The 16,741-nt window shown below is 30.8% G+C and overlaps 1 non-coding gene across 1 annotated transcript; it reads left to right on the top strand.

Moving 5' to 3' along the window:
• The first annotated feature begins 206 nt into the window (after positions 1-206).
• On the top strand, positions 207-313 carry LOC128279792 (small nucleolar RNA R71). Its single transcript, XR_008269987.1, has one exon. It is a non-coding gene; the product is annotated as a small nucleolar RNA R71 (small nucleolar RNA).
• Positions 314-16,741: the final 16,428 nt, after the last annotated feature.

Raw genomic sequence — 16,741 nt, 5'->3', positions numbered from 1 at the left:
GTACGGGGTGTTACACACCAGCTGCTTTTTTTGACTTTATCCTCATGACTTGCCACTGATAATTATTCAGTGACATCTCTTCTATAAACTCGTAAGCCTCTTTAGATGTTTTATTATTCAGAGTCCCACAGGCGGCTGCATCGATCAATTACCTAGTTGAGGGATTCAAACTATTGTAGAAGGTTTGAACCTGTAACCATAAAGGTAACCTATGGTTGCGACACCGTCTCAATAATACATTATACCTCTCCCATGCATCATATAGGGTCTCTAGGTCCATTTTTTTGAAGGAAGAGATATCATTCCTAAACTTAGTTGTCTTAGCCGGTGGAAAGTACTTCAGCAAAAATTTTTCGGTCATTTGATCCCATATAGTGATAGAACCTTGTGGTAAAGAGTTCAACCACTATTTAGCTTTATTTCTCAACGAGAAAGGAAACAATCGTAGGCGAATGGCATCGTCATAAATGCCATTAATCTTGAAAGTGTCACAAAATTCCAGAAAATTAGTCAAATGAGTATTTGGATCTTCTTCTTGCAAACCATCGAACTGAACAAATTGTTGGACCATCTGAATAGTGTTCGGTTTCAGTTCAAAGTTATTCGCAACAATGGTAGGTCTCACAATACTTGATTCAGCCCCAGTTAGTGTGGGTTTGGCATAATCGTACATAGTACGAGGAGCAGGATTCGAATTTACAGGATTTGCAACAACCACAAGAGGTAGCTGATTATTCTAATTTTCAGCCATCTCCTCAGTAATATTAATGACGTCCTCTTGCTCTTCCACTATATTCTATCAATTTTGCCTTACTTTTCTATAGTTTCTACGAGTTGTACTTTCAATTTCTCTGTCAAATGCCAAAGGTCCCGATGGGTTTCTCCTAGTCATAAACTAATGGAACCTACTAGAAGCAAATAGAAGGAAAATTAGAAAACAAAAATTAAACTAAAAACAAAAATAAAATACAATAAAAATAAAAATGGCTAAATTAATAAAAATCAAGTGTTTTTAATATTTTAGTCCTCAGCAACGGCACAAAAAACTTGGTGATCACTAAACTAACTAAAATTACGACAAAGACAACCACACCTATCAAATAATAGTATAGTTATGGTGAGTAGGGAATATCGTATCCATAAGGACTAAAAGTACTAGTACTTACTATTTTTCTATTATTTAGCCGATAAATTGAAGGAATTATTTTTAATCTAAAATTAACTAAACTAATTACTAATAACGCAACAGAAAATGAATTAGGAAAATAATCGAATAAAACTAATGAGATAGACAATACCCAGGAAAGAATCCACCTAGACTTCACTTATTATTCTAAATCTGAATTAGATGATTTATTCACTTGTGCCTTGATCTGTAGAAATCCCTAAATTATGTTAATATCTCTTTCAAGAGTAAGAACAACTGACTCTAGGTTGATTAATTGAAATCTCTTTCTAATTAAAACCTCTATTGTCGCATTAACTTGATCTATGGATTCCCCTATTAGATTTGACTCTAATTCATTAGATTTATGTCGTCCTATTTCTAGGATTGCATACAACTCCACTCAATTATGCTAGATCTATTATTAAACAATGACTTTTGCTCCACTAAAATAAGCACATTAAGCATGAATTGATATCCTAAAAATATTAAAACACGAAATAAGCATACATAATTGAGAACAAGAATCAAGCATTTATCATGTAATTCAGAAATCAAATAATAAGATTCATATAGGTTTCTTCTTCCCTAGGTATCTAGGGAATTTAGTTCATAATCTGGAATAATATCATCTCAAAGTTTGGAATACAACAAGACATAAAGAAACCTAGAAAACTTCTAAAGAAATTAAATGAAGATCTTCAATCTTGAAGGAGATACATTTCTAAAATGAATCTGATGGCGTTCTTCAAGTCTTTTCTTCGTTCTTCTCTGTTTGCTCTTTTAGGGCCTCTTTTACTATGTATTTATAAACTTTAGAATGCTCAGAAAGCCTAAAAATTGGGTTTTTCCGTGTGTTTGGGAAACAGGGAGCAATATCAACACGGGCTGGCACATCGGTGTGTGGCCATCCAGTGTGGCTCACATGGGCGTGTGGCCAGCCCGTGTGGAAATGCCCAAGCCGTGTGGATCTTGAAAACAACTCTTTTTGTCTGATTTTGGCCTGTTTTTGCTCCTTTCGCTCCCTTATGGTCACCTAACTATAGAAATATGAATTTAATGGATTAAGAGCATCAAATTCACTAATTTACATAATAAATCATCCAAAACGCATCAAGAATGAGAATTAAAACATGTAACTTTTATAGTTTATCAAATACAATCCTATTTTATCTTATTGTCACTATTGTGTCTTCTTAATTATTAATAAAATCACTGTCAACAAATGACTGTGATAAATTGTTAGTAAAGCCATGCCATACGCAAGTCATGTACCCAACATACCAGCTATGGGCTTGATCATCTTTAGAGTATAAGCCTCCACTTATATCAAAGCACATGGATACATCTATGTCTCTATTCGTGGAGTTAACTACTCCGATAGCCAAGACTAGCCATCTTACCAATTGGAATTGTAGACGACATAATAATCCTTCTTAATATTTGAATCAAATGCTCACTTTGATTCTTTTACGGGATTACGGACTCATTTAAATTATCTACTAAAGTAAGTTATCTTTCTCGCAATGTAAACATATTTTACAATGCCATTTATCTTCAATTTGAACTTTAGACAATAAATGAGCTAATGTTTGCTTGCCAAAATTTCGCTAGGCATGCAAAATATAAAAGACATAAATACAAAAGACATAATAGTGAAATGTGAAATTAAGTTTATTTATTTATTCATCATTCAAATAAATAGAAAATAGTTACATGTTTACTAGAATATGGGCATATTTCCCAACAACTCTACCAATTCACAGTAGAATCAAACAATAAAGATTTGAGTGAGCAGCAAAAAAGCAAAAAGGGTGTAAAAGGTTTACAAAATCCCCACAGAGAAAGACACCCAGCAAATAAAGCTAAGGTGGTTTTACTAGACGATGCTCCTCAGCAGCAACTACAACGACCAGATCTAGGGCTTCCTCCACCCAAAAGCGGTCTTTGCCTCTCAATAATCCATCATGAGCCATTGCACGTATGTCCCTATTTTTGGATCGACCAATATACTGGAAATGACAAACCCTAAAAGCCTTAGAAAGCTTATTGGCTTCCCAGGTAAACACATTGATCTCCGAAAAATCCTCAGCAGTAAAAATAATTTTCCCGATGACTGATCTAGTTATACAGATGATATGGATAAGTGAAAGAGGATCGTTAAGTTTGTTCAAGTCACAGATTTGACTCGAGGCTCTAGACGTTCGGAAAAAAACTTGGATTTTGACACAACTTGAAACGCAATCAAATCCAAGTTAGATAAAACAATTAAAATAAATAACTAATATAATTAAAAAGAATAATAAATTATCGATTTGAACAATAAGGAGGAAACTAAAGAAGATAGATAAAAATATAAAACGTGGCATGTAGAAGTCCTATAAAGCCTTGGAAACATAGAGAATCTACAACCCCCTTCAAGCGACTCTAATTTCCCCTCCGAGTTAGAAAACTTGGCAAGAAAAAGTTAAAAGATGATCCCCACAATCTGAAAAAGATTGTTAAAACTCTTCTAAAAGAAACTTAAGAGAAATTCTTGAAAAGAAAAACACTAAGAGAATTTATTAACTTAAAAGAGAAGTTGAATAATAAAGAATTGAATTATTTTTGTACAATGCAAATGCCTATATCTAGGCTAACTAAATAATCTAAATAAAACTCTTAAGTATTTTAGAACTCTAATTAATCTAAACAAGAAGTAGTTTTAAACTAAACTTTCTTTTTAACATAAAACTCCTAAATAACTTAAACTACTTAATAATTATTAAAAATTTGGAATAATAAAATAATAAGAGCTGATAGATAAAATATCGGGCTCATATATAATAAAAATTAAACCCAGAACCGAACCCAATATGATTTAAACTTAAATTAAAGGCTTGAAACTCGTAATTTCCATCATAATCCCATCTAGAAATTCGTCTTACGCAGTTTTCACTAAAACTGTCATAACTTGAGCTTCCGAACTCAAAATTGAGTGATTCAAAGTGCGTTTCGAAACTAAGAGATAGATGTTCAAACGCCATGAGGACATCTCAACCTAGAAATGCTTGGATCCTATCCAAAAAGCTATTGGAAATCTGATGATATCCCAAGCTTGAAAATTGGCAGCTTTAGTGAATGGAATTTAATAAATTTCACCCCATTTGTGCATGTATCATTCTCCCTTTCCTTGGAAAGATTCGTTCTTGAATCTTGTTTTTAAGCAAATCCTATTTTGATTTTTGCTTGGCCTTTAACATTGTTGTTGGGCTTTGAAGTAGTGTGAGTCCATCACATTTATGGGTCTAAAATTAGGCTTTGAGACTTACATCATTTGGAGTCCCCTTCTAAAATCATCAATAGGAAACCTATTTTGAGGGCAAACCATAGTCCATGGATCAAACTGCTAGTGCTTCGGCAACAAACACCGACGACACTGAGCTGGTAAGTCTACTACATGCTCCCAAAATTTGACCATATGCGTCACGAATAATAAGCCCCGAGCATGTCATCCTTTGTGCAAGGAAAAAGCCACCATCCACATTCACCTTAACAACATTCGATGGTGGAAGGGATCACTTGACGCTTGTGCTCTGGTTCGAATGAAGAGCACCAAAAGTCAAAGCAGCAAGCTCCTTGCAATAGCTACGTATGAAGACTACTAACTCCCCCGCCCTCTGGTTTGTACCCTCATGCACTAACTTATTACGAGCATACCAAAGATCCCATATTGTAATTGCTATTTTCAATCGTTTAGTCATAATGTAAGTGTCGAACACCCATGAGAGCCACTTATGGAAGTCCATTTGATCATTGTGTGTTGGGCTGGCATATTGCAAAATTGCCCACACGTCTTTCACATAAGCATAAAAACGGAATACGTGATTCAAATTCTCCACCGCTAACTGGCATCTAGGACACTGGGGATCATACGCAATTCTTTTGCCATATAAACATTACTTGGGTCTTGTTTAGTATTGCTTAAAAAATCACTTTTAGCTTGAACAGTACTTTTGGAAGAAAAACTGTGCTAAACAAGTTGTTTTTTGGTTAAATTTTTTGGCTTTTCAAAAGTATTTATAAAAAGGAGAAGCTAAAATTTTAGCTTTTCATCTACCAAAACTACTTTTGGTGCTTAATTACTTTTTCACCCCTACAACAACATGATACTTTCCCTTTTTTTTTTCTTGGTGCTTAATTACAAATGTGTTAAAATCATTAATTAAAAATAAAAAATATTTTTAAAATAATAAAAATGTGTTAATATCTAATTAAAAATATTTAATGGTTATGTTTAATTATTTAAAATATAATTTATATATTCTAATTAAATTTTATAAATAATTAATATTTATTGCTTAAAAATATTTAAAATTTATATTTCACATATTAAAATATTAACAAAATTTTATAATAAATTATTTTTATATTCTTACTAAAATATAATAATATTAACTAATTTGAATATTATTTAAATATATATTTGTTACTTGATAATACCATGTTTAAAATAGACATTTTATTTCTCAAAAATACTTTTTAACAAGAATGTTAAATACTCAAATTTTAAACTAAACATTTTAAAAGTACTTCTCAAAAATACTTTTTCACTACACTTTTTAAAAGTATTTTCTAAAAGCAATACTAAACTAACCCTTAGTCGAGAGATAAGAACGCACAAATTTCCACATCGCAATCTGGACTTTTGCATTCAATTTTGAATCTTAGTTAAATTGTTTTTAAGATGAAAATAAATTATTTGAACCATTAAAATTTTAATAATACTAACTTGACAACTCGTAGCAACTCATATATATTTCAAAAATATTTTAAAATTTTAGAAAATTTCAAAATGATTCACAAAAGTTTTAGAAAAATTATCTATATTAACAATAAAGAACATATAAAATTTAATAGTTGAGTCAATTTTTCATTAAAAAATATATTTTAATTAAAGTTTGAAAGTTGAAGGTGAAAATAATAAGAAGAAGAATTGAAGTTAAAATGATAAAAATAGGTAAATACTAATTTAGATGGGTTAATTTTATAATCACAGGCTTTAAATTTTCATTAAATTGTATTTAAAAAATTTAAAATAAATAATTCATGAGCAGAGCCTTGGGAGACTTTTATATTTGTTCTTACTTCGCGGGAGATGTATTGGTTGTCTGACTTGGTTGGCTTAGCTTGTTTTAAGTCCAGCTAACGTTTATATTTTCCATTTTGTTTTAATATTTATATAATTTATAATTAAATTTAAATAAAAACAATTTTAATTATATATTAACAGTTAAACAAATCATTTGGATGAGTTTGAGTGGGCTCAGTTCAATCTCAGGCCTGAAAATTTTAAAATTAGGACGCGGCCCGACCCAGTTTATTGCCACCACTATTTTACATGGACTAGTTGGTTGAGTCTGCACTAATTAAAAACTCATTTTACTTTTTAAAATAAATGGTAAATTCTACCAACGATTCCTAAATTTTGTTTAAAATTATGTTTTAGTTATTCAACTTTCAAAAGTTGCATAATGATCACTAATATTATCGAGTTGTTACTTTTTGGTTGCTTATTTGTTAACTTTTGTTGTCCCTTAACGACATGAAGATGGGACACGTTATTCAGAGGATTAATAACTAATTTGACCCTTAAAATGTAAATAAAATATCATTTTCATGGTTTAAGAAATTTTCTTAGCAAAAAATTCTAATTTTTTAATCATAAAAGTCTAAATAGTTCTTAAAACTCTTTTAAAAAATTATAAATAATCTTTTAAAAAGTGATAAAAATTTGAATTTGAATTGATTTAATAGAATTAAAATAGGTGCTTTTTTAATTATTTGATTATTATTTGAATTGATATTTGGTATGAAAATTTTCAAATTCATTATCAAAGTAAATAAAGGAGATATCTGGCTTTTTTTTCATATATATTAGTTCAAAAAATTATTTAGTAAATTAGACATGTTACTCAATTGTTTAAGGAAATAGTCGAAATTGGGAATGGGAGATCTGACTTTAAAGTCGGCATCAGCACATGTCAGCTTCACCCATTCTTATAGTTTTCTTTCCTTCCAGCTTTAAGATGGTATACTATCATAAATAGTCCTTGTAAGCTCATTAAAATTTTAATAATCCATCCACTTCGTAGGTTTAAAAGTAAATCATAACATTCGTCTTAAAAATTGTATTTATTACATGTTTTGAATTTAATTTTCAAGACTGTACCTAAGGCTTACCTTAATGGAGATTGTTATCCTTAAGGGGAGAATATGTAACTGTCATAATTTTATTATCCCCGTATTTGTTCAAAAATTACTAAAGGAAGAGATTGTTGACACATTTGAATGCAAGGAAAAATTCTATGATTGTTTATGTGTTTGAAACAATGGCCACAACTCCATGCACTGTTTTATTATTGTACTTGCCTATTTTCAGAATGCGGCAAATTTTAGAACAAAAGCATTGGACTATCTATTTTGAAGATACTTGGATGAGTTAGAGCCCAAAATATGAAGACCAATTGATTTACAATTGAAGACTTGAAGTTTGGTTCTTACGGATCAAGTTTGGTTACTTGTGGAACAAGTAAAATCACTTTATATAGTTCAAAAGCTTTAGTTACACCAACACTCTTATAGAATTATTGTACCATGTTAATTTTTAGCTTTAGTTTATAGAAAAGTGATTAGACTATGACTCTATGTAAGCAAAACTTAAGTAGTATATAAACTTCAGTTTTGTCTAGGTAAAAGAAAATCGAAAGATTAAGTAAAACAAAAATTTATTCAAGTTAAGAATGTTTTATGTGGGTATTGTTTTTGTAAGCAATCAAGAGAGTTTCTTGTATTGCAAAACTAAGCTTTCGAGGGGGAAGCTTAGTGGGAAAGTGATGTAGTCTTTATACAATGGTGAGGTTGCTAAATTGGTGAGAGTTAGATCGATATTAGGACTTAAATCATTTGATGTACTGTGAGAAAGATAGTGAATTATTGTTCTAGACAAGGCCTCCCATACGGAGACTGAAGTCAAACTACATAAACAATCTTGATATTCATCTTTATGTTTTTGCACTTTTTATTTCGTGATTGAAACTGTGGCTATAGTTTCAAGCATTACTTAGCCATAGTTTCTATTTGCCAAGCAAGTACCTTATGGTTCTACAATTTATTAAAATATTGAATCCGAGAAACCTAATTGATTGAAATCAAAACACTTTTGATTAATTTTTAGGATATTATGTTAAAGCATGTATTAAGAGGTGGTAACCAGCATTAATAGGCTACAATTATAATTTTATTTGATGACATTACCGACCTACTTGTATTAATCTTTTGCTTTATACAAAAAATGATGTTATTAATAGATGATGATTATAACTACGCTTTTTTTTCACTCTTCCAAGCTTCTACTTCACCTTGGCCAAATTGCATCGCCTCCCTAATGTAGGAGGCTTGGCCGAGAAGCTGTTCGATTCACGGTAAGGCCGTTCGGACCAAGGTCCTTTGTATGCTGAAACAGGAAAGGAGTATATAATGTTAGATTTGTAAAATAAATCTAAAATAAAAGTGAATAAACCTGGATCTATCATGTCAAATCATCAAGAATAAAACTAAATGCGGAAGCGTACCTAAATCCATGAATTCCTTGAAGTTTTACCGGATTTTGGGGATTTGATCTTCCAAATTAGCATACAAGAAATTCAGAGAATATTTGCTCTCTCTTCCCTAATGATGGGATATTAGAAAAGATATCTTGTGTATAATTTGGGGACCATAACCTTAATATTTATAACCTTGGTATATTAGTTCTAATCAAATTCTAATTAGCCCATCATTAATTAGAATTTGATTATAACTCAATTACTAGAGTATCTACACATATTTGACCCATACTTTATTTAATAATTAAAGCCCAATAAAATTCTAACCAAATTAGATGACTTTTAATTTGAGCTAACCTATCATGATAGTAAATAATAACATGTAATTACTCTTATTATATATGTAATGTCCATATTTTCCAACAATCTCCGACTTGGACCACATATATATACTAATTACTCTATAATTACATGTCATTATATAACCTTATGAGCTCAAAATTTTACTATCATATCCAAAAGGTATTCCAAACAATCTCATCTATCAATTATGTTAACATAGAACCAAGATGACTTTCGTTACATATATTGTAACTAAATCCATCCATGATCACGTATATTAACACAACCAAATAACATAGATCAAGTATGGATGTGTAGCATGGAAATTACATGCAATATGATATAAACATGTCTATTTCCAACTGGTCCTCTTTAAACTTAAGTGAGGTCAGTTTCAAAATAATAAGCAGAGTGAATAAACTGCATACTTCATTTCTGATCAGAAAATAATCAAATACATAAATGTCTAAAAACAAATAAAATATAAACTCCCACTAAATCATGATATCCTCAAACAGTGTAACACCCATGTGAGCAGTGTGCTCATCAAAAACCTTGAGTGGTAAACCTTTTGTGAGCGGATCCGCTATCATGAAGTTTGTCCCAATGTGCTCTATGGATATTTGACCATTTTGCACTTTTTCTTTTACAACTAGAAACTTTATGTCAATATGCTTTGACTTAGATGAACTCCTGTTGTTATTGGAATACAGCACTGCTGACTTATTGTCACAAAATAATTTGAGTGGTCTTTCTACATTCTCCAAAATGGGCAGTCCTGTGACAAAGTTCCGCAACCATACTCTATGGTTTGATGCCTCATAGCATGCTACAAATTCTGCTACCATAGTGGAAAAAGCTACAAGTGTCTGTTTGACACTTTTCCAAGATATAGCTCCTCAAGCTAACAAGTAAATATAGCCTGATGTAGATTTCCTACTATCTTGGCACCCAGCGAAATCAGAATCAGAATACCCTACGACCTCCAAAAGATCTGATCTCTTATAAGTAATCATGTAATTCTTTGTTCTTTGAAGATATCTCATAACCTTTTTGGCTGCTATCCAATGGTGTATACCGGGGTTGCTTAAATATCTGCCTGACATCCCAACAATGTACGTAATGTTCGGACGCGTACATACTTGAGCATACATTAAACTCCTAACAGTTGATGCATAGGGAATTTTTTGCATTTCCTGAACCTCAAGGTTACTTTTAGGGCATTGAGTAAGACTAAATTTGTCTCCTTTAGCAACAGGGGTGTCAGTTGGTCTACAACTCTACATGTCAAACCTTTTGAGTAATTTATCGATATAGCTCTTTTGTGATAATCCAAGAATACCTTCAGATCGATCTCAATGTATCTGAATTCCTAAAACAAAAGAGGCATCCCCAATATCTTTCATCTCAAAATTCTTAATAAAAACCTCTTGGTTTCGTGCAATAAGCCTTTATCATTAGCGGCAAGCAAAATGTCATCAACATATAGAACTAGAAATATGTACTTACTGCCATTGAATTTGTGATACACACAATCATAAAAAATATTCATCTTAAAACCAAACAAAACAATTATTTGATGAAACTTGTGGTATCATTGACGGGAAGTTTGTTTGAGTCCATAGATGGATTTTGTCAATTTGCAAACTATATTCTTTGAGTCTTCCAACTCAAAATTTTCTAGTTGCACCATATAAATTGTTTCTTCAATGTCACCATTAAGAAATGCAGTCTTAACATCTATCTAATGTAACTCAAGATCAAAATGAGCAACAAGCGCCATGATTATCCCAAAAGGAGTCTTTCGATGAAACTGGAGAAAAAAGTCTCTGTAAAATTAATACATTCTTTCTGAGTATATCATTTAGCTACAAGACGCGCCTTATATCTCTCCACATTACCATTTGAATCCCTTTTGGTTTTAAATATCCATTTACAGCCAATTGGTTTTGCACCTTCAGGTAATGGGACTTTATTGTCTTGCATAGATTTATACTCATCTTTCATGACATCAATCCACTTTTAAGAATTGGAACTTTTCATGGCTTGATGAAAGTTGATTGGATCATCTTCCATCATACCATTATCATCCTCATGTTCTTGGAAAAATACAATATAATCATCTGGAATAGCATTTCTCCTTTCTCTTGTGGACCTCCTTAATGACACTTGTTCTTGAGGTTGTTAAGTTTGTTCTTTTGGAACAATTACCTCATTTTGAATGGGGAGTTGTTTTGACATTATCTTGTAGAGGTTTTGGATTCACTTCTTGATCAATGATAGGTATAAGAACCCGAACATCGTCAAAATTAATAGTAGGAATTGTGTTAGAATCCAATTCCTCCTAAAAAACAATATCTTTAACCTTATTTCTCCCCCGAAACTCAACATTCTCAAAAAATGTTGTAGTTCCCATCTCAAAAATATTTCTTATTATGGGATCATAAAATTTATAGCTCTTAGATCACTCAGAATAGCCAATAAAATAGCTGCTTATTGTTTTGGAATCTAATTTCTTTTCATGTAGCCTATAAGGTCTTACCTCAGTTGGACATCCCCAAATGTGAAAGTGCTTTAGACTAGGTTTTTGACCTGTCCAAAGCTCATAAGGTGTTTCTACAACTGCTTTATTGGGTACTCTATTCAGAATGTAACCTGATGTCTTTAATGCTTCTCCCTAGAGGGACTCAGGTAAGGTACAATGAGCAATCATGCTTCTTACTATATCTTTAAGAGTTTTGTTTCGTCTTTCAGCTACACCATTCATACTAGGTGATCCTGACATGGTGTACTGTGGGATAATACCTCATTCCTCTAGAAATTTCACAAATGGTCCTAGACATTGTTCACCTGAGCCATCATATCTACCGTAGTACTCACCATCACAATCAAATCTGACGTTTTTAATCCTTTTGTTGAGTTGATTCTCAACTTCAGCTTTATAAGCTTTGAACATGTCCAAAAACTGAGATTTCTCATGAATGAGATATAGGTACCCATAACGTGAGTAATCGTCTATAAATGTTATGAAATATTGTTGACCATTCCAGGATGCCGTAAGGAATGACCCAACAATATCTGTATGAATTAATTCTAAGACGTCAGAAAATCTATTGGCACCTTAATCTCTTGGTTTTGGTCTATTTTCCCTTAATGCAATCGACACAGACATCGAAGTCTGTGAAGTCAAGGGACTCTAAAATACCATCAGACACAAAGCGTTCAACCCTAATTTTTGAGATATGACCTAAGCGCCTATGCCATAATGATGTTGAGTTTTTCTTATTTAATTTGCGTTTAATACCACGTGAATTCCACATGCAAGGTTTCATTATAGGATGCAACTGCTTCTAGCAAATAAAGGTTGTCATAAGTATTTAAATAACTAGTTCCAATAATATTTGAATTTAAAGACAAGTTAAATTGATTGTTTTCGAATGAACAATAATATCCAAATTTGTCCAATGAAGAAACAAAAACTAAATTCCATCTAAATGATGGTACAATAAAAGTGTCTTTTAAATCCAAATACAAACCAGATCCTAAAAACAACCTAAAATGCCCAATCGCTTCCACTTCTACTGATTTTCCATCGCTTACAAAGATGTGTCTTTCACCATCACTTGGCTTTCAGTAACTCAGACAACCTTGCATATAAACACTTATGTGAGTAGTAGCACCAGAATCTATCCACCAAGTGTTTTTAGGTACTAAAGCTAAATTAATCTTAGAACAAACCAAATTAAGAATTATACCTTTCTTTGCACGCCAAGCATGATATTTGGTACAATCTTTCTTTACGTGTCCAGACTTGTTACAAAAGAAACAACTCTTTGTAGCTTGTTGTTGTTTCTTTTGAGCTGGACCTTTAGCAGATTCATTCTGATATTTTCTTTTCTTGCCCTTGTCTTTAGGGGTATTGGCCAAATAAGCACTTTCAAACTTATCACGCTTCAACCTTTCTTCCTCTTGCACACAATGAGAAATGAGCTCATTTGGGGTCCATTTCTTCTTTTGATAGTTGTAATTAATTTTAAATTGATTAAACTGTGCAGGAAGCGATACCAAAACCATAAGAACAAACAATTCCTAAGAAAGCTCGATCTTAAATGCCTTAAGTCTTGAAGTAGTATGGAACATCTCCATAAAGTACTCTCTTACATTTCCTTAACCTTATACTTCATATACATCAAAGAAGTCAGAAGTGATGTCATCTCAACCTTATCATTTTTAGCAAAACGTTTCTCAATTTCATCAAGGAAACCCTTGGCCTGAGTAATCTCTTTAGATTCTGTTCCCCTAAAGGCTTCTGGAATGTTGTGTGTCATGATCATTAGACTCATGCGATTTGAACGATCCCACCTCTTAGAATCCCTTTTAACATCAAGGGTGTTTTCCGCAGTGAGAGGTGTAGGTTGTTCTTCCCTTAGTGCAAGATCTATGTCCATACAGCCAAACACTATAAGTAAGTGTCTTTTCCATTCCTTAAAATTAGTCCTATTAAGCATGTGTATAGAATTTATATTAGCAGATATTGTGGCAGCAGAAGATGAATTAGTTGAATATAGAACAAATAAAAAAAAAAGCTTAAATTAAATTCAAAATAATGGCTAATCCCATATCAAGATACCAAACACAACATTAATATCAAGTCTTTGGAAAGTAATATTAACAGTAAACGGTACTCTTGTTGTAGTAATCAAACATTGACAATAAACTATGTCAAATAATTAATTAATCTTTGGACTAACTTATTGCTCACATAAAATACCTTATAATTGTCACACATTTATCATCACAGATGTTGTTGAAATTCTGCCAAATATTAACTTACCTTTGGATCAATTAATAAACGCATGAATCACAAAAATATATAATCATCTTGATATTTTAAATAAACTAATTTACACAAAAGAGGTCACTTTGGATGCATTTTATTTCAACTAATTTATTTAAAATATTAGATATCCTTAATTAAAAGCCAAAATCTGAATTTATTTATTTCAAAATATTTACCTTAATTTCATCTTTCAATCAAATTAAAAGATAATCATATATATTTATATAATTTTCCAAAACTAACATGCATTAAACCAATCAAAGCATGTATATATTATATATTTATACATAATAAAATATATATATATATATTAAAGAATTAAGCCATCCAGATATGTTAACCTTTTTTACATTAAAATAAATTCTTTATACCATTAAAAAATCTAAAAATATAATGCTTTCAAAGAAAAGGCACAAAGTGACAGAAACATGATTTTGTAAATACAGTAGCACAAATCATGAATAAAGAAAATAATTGAATCGCAAGAAAAAAATTAAAACGCAAAAACTTTTGCAATTGAATTCATCAATTTGAAAATCACTCAAATTAAAAAATTAAAACAAAACCCTAAATTTTTAAGATGAATTCAAGATAATCAAGATCTTAAAAATAAATAAATAAAAATTACTTTAATATAAACCTTCAAAGATCAATATATAAACCCATAAAATTTTTTGAATCAATTATTCAAAAGAAGAACCTTAATCAATTCTCAATGATTCGATATGACGAGGCTAGGATGCCACTTGTTAGATTTGCAAAATAAATCTAAAATAAAACTGAATAAACTAGAATCTATCATGTCAAATTATCAAGAATAAAACTAAATGCGGAAGCGTATCTGAATCTATGAATTCCTTGAAGTTTTACCGGATTTTGGGGATTTGATCTTCCAAATTAGTACACAAGAAATTCAGAGAATATCCGAGCGCTCTTCCCTAATGATGGAATATTAGAAAAGATATCTTATGTATAATTTAGGGATCATAACCCTGATATTAATAACCTTGGCATAGTTCTAATCAAATTCTAATTAGCCCATCATTAATTAGAATTTGATTAGAACTCAATTACTAGAATATTTATACATATTTTACCCATACTTTATTTAATAATTAAAGCCTAATAAAATCTTAACCAAATTAAATCACTTTTAATTTGGGCTAACCTATTATGATAGTAAATAATAACATGTAATTACTCTTATTATATATATGTAATGTTAATATTTACCAATATATAAAGCTTTTAGCCAATTAGTGTTAATTTTAGCCGCTTAGAATTATGGTCTTGAATATTACTGTTACTCACTCTAAGCAATTAAGTTAGAAACTTTATTTCATTTATCATAAGTAAATAATTAGATCCCTAGTACTGATTTTACTAATATAATTTTTCCACACATTTACATAGTAATCAAATGATTAAACATTTAAGCTTATAATTGATTAAACTAACGGGACAACTACTCTTATGATGTTTCTTAATGACAGCCAAGTGCATGAATAGGGGTGTGCAAAATTCGGGTAAAACCGAAAAAATTCGGTTAACTGATCGAATTCGGTTAATCGGTCAGTTAACCGAATTAATTCGGTTGGGGGTCGGTTAATAATTTTTTGAGTTTTCAGTTAACGGTTAATTTGGTTCGAAACCGGTCTGTTAACCGAAAAAATTCGGTTAACCGACAAAAATTAATAAATAAAATTATAATATATAAATAGCCTACTATTCACTCAAACTCAATCCAACATAAACCCAAATACCCAATCTAATATATATTAACCTAAGTACCCAACCCAACCCAATCATAAAAATTACAAATAATTTAATAAATAAAAATAAAAATCTAAAAATAAAAATAAAAATAAAAAACATATAATTTTATACAAATAATTCTGTTAATTCGGTTAATTCGGTTAATTTGGGTAATTCGGGTAATTCGGTTAATTCGATTAATTCGGTTAATTCGATTAATTCGGTTAACTTTATACTTATTTTAACCAAAAATTAAAAAACATATAATTTTCGGTTAATTCGGTTAACCGACCGAATTAATCGAAAAATTTTCGGTTCGGTTAATTTTTTTGAAAAAATTTCGATTCGATTAACGGTTAAAAATTTTGAAAGGTCGATTAATTTAGTTAATGTTATTTCGGGTCGATTAACCGATTGACCACCCCTATCTAGATGAAAGGTGAGCTAGGGCAAATTATCTTCCAGAAGATTTTAATAATAATCTGTTTTAACTTAATACAATATTTCAAAAGGAAAAAAGGTGAGAGAAAGAAATTATCATTTTTCATCCTAATTAATATAAATAAATTATTGGGGAGAATATGAGAGAAAAATATAAGGTGGTTGACACTTTTCAAAAGTTTAAACTTTTTTTTAATTTTAACTCTATTAAGCAAGGAATGAAAAAAAACTTTCAATTTTCTTTCTTACCCAACACAAATATTCAACATTTTCAGCATATGTACATATTGCTAGTAATTGCAGTTTTTAAGCACATATATTCTTAACTTTTTGGAGTTCAAAATTTATGGTAATTGTTACAACACAACATATTATGGTGTCTTGTGATGACGGTTCGCACCATCAGGATGCCGAGAATTGCTAGAATGAGGTCAATGTTAGTAGATTATAATTTTGTTATGTAATAGTATTTTATTGTTTAGAAAATCTAATTAATTAAATTATTAACGAATAAACATGTTGTAAGGATATAATTTTTGTACAAAGTTATTTATAAAACAACACAATCATATAAAAGAATATCTTATTAAAAGATACATCCATATGAAAGGG

Source organism: Gossypium arboreum, chromosome 8 (genome assembly GCF_025698485.1).
Source record: "Gossypium arboreum isolate Shixiya-1 chromosome 8, ASM2569848v2, whole genome shotgun sequence".
In the NCBI taxonomy this organism is placed as follows: Eukaryota; Viridiplantae; Streptophyta; class Magnoliopsida; order Malvales; family Malvaceae; genus Gossypium; species Gossypium arboreum.
Note: the sequence above shows the minus strand (reverse complement) of the source record. Positions and strands in the feature narration are given on the sequence as shown.